This window comes from Haplochromis burtoni, unplaced genomic scaffold, assembly GCF_018398535.1.
Source record: "Haplochromis burtoni strain Fernald_Lab_line unplaced genomic scaffold, NCSU_Asbu1 Contig_1794, whole genome shotgun sequence".
NCBI lineage: Eukaryota > Metazoa > Chordata > Actinopteri > Cichliformes > Cichlidae > Haplochromis > Haplochromis burtoni.
Genome location: NW_024584155.1, coordinates 21302 through 22479, shown reverse-complemented (window position 1 = coordinate 22479; position 1178 = coordinate 21302).

Below are 1178 nucleotides of genomic sequence, written 5' to 3'. Positions count from 1 at the left end.
CAGCGCGTCAGGCAAACAGGCAGGCTCCATCCCCGGCCTGTAGCGACTGTGGAAGTCGCTACATATTATATTAGGGTAATTTTCCTATACATATTTTTGACCTGGGAGTAGAATTGATTGTGAAATGGAAAAGGAAAATGCTTATGAACTTGCAAATTAAAAACATGATGCATTTAAAGTAACCCTTTTTCATTTTTATTTAAGAAGAGAATTTGTTCCACTGTGCGATGGCTGAACCTGTTCCTTTTCGTGGAGATCATTTCTCCTGCCTTAAACAAAATCCCTCACATGGCCCAGAAGAGGCTGAAGTGCAGAGAAACTGGTAGAGATGCAGTTATACAGTCTACCTGGGCCTCACAAATTATCAGCTAAAGAGAATAAAGAAATTAAATTGCCGCACATTTTGCAGACTAACAGTTTAAGATTATTTAAAACATAAAATATATCTTTTTACAACATTAAATTTAAAGAGTCAAATAGAAGTCTTTCTAAAGTTATTTAATGATATTTATATTATGAAAAGCAGATTTTTGACATTTTAAGTTTTTCCCGTTTTCAGATAAACGTTCTTCAAATGTTCTCCTCTGCAGGTTATCAAATGCACCACAGAAGTTTGTATTTGCACAGCCTGTATATGTTTGATGGCTTTATTATTCTCTGTTCAAAGACAGTAAATGTGGAAAATGTCTCATGTAGAATCAGCTTCATTTAAAAATGACTGCAAACATTTAGAGAACATGTGCTGCTGTTTGTCCTACATTTCCAACACTGAATGATGTGGCTGCAGCTGACACAGGATTGGTTCAAACTAAACATCAGACGCATTTCACAGAGCTCACAAATAAACTCACGTTTTTATCTTTTTAGATCATCATAAAGTAGAATTGATGGTCCAGTAGAAACAGCAGGAGGTTTGAGCCCTTCTGATGCAGCAGAAACAGGATTTGGAGGAAGATGTTAACAGATTAGAAAGAATTGTACACTGTGAATCAATGCAAGTCTTTCTAGATAGATGTTGTGAATTTTAGCACTACGGTTAGCATTTACAGGATATTGTTTTGATGATATTATACAAAGGATCCTGTTTTTGCAATGCCCTTTGTTTTAAAACTTCATCTCCTTTTGCTGCGACCCCAGGGCATTTCCTTTGGCCTGCTGGTTTGGAAAATCCAACAGTT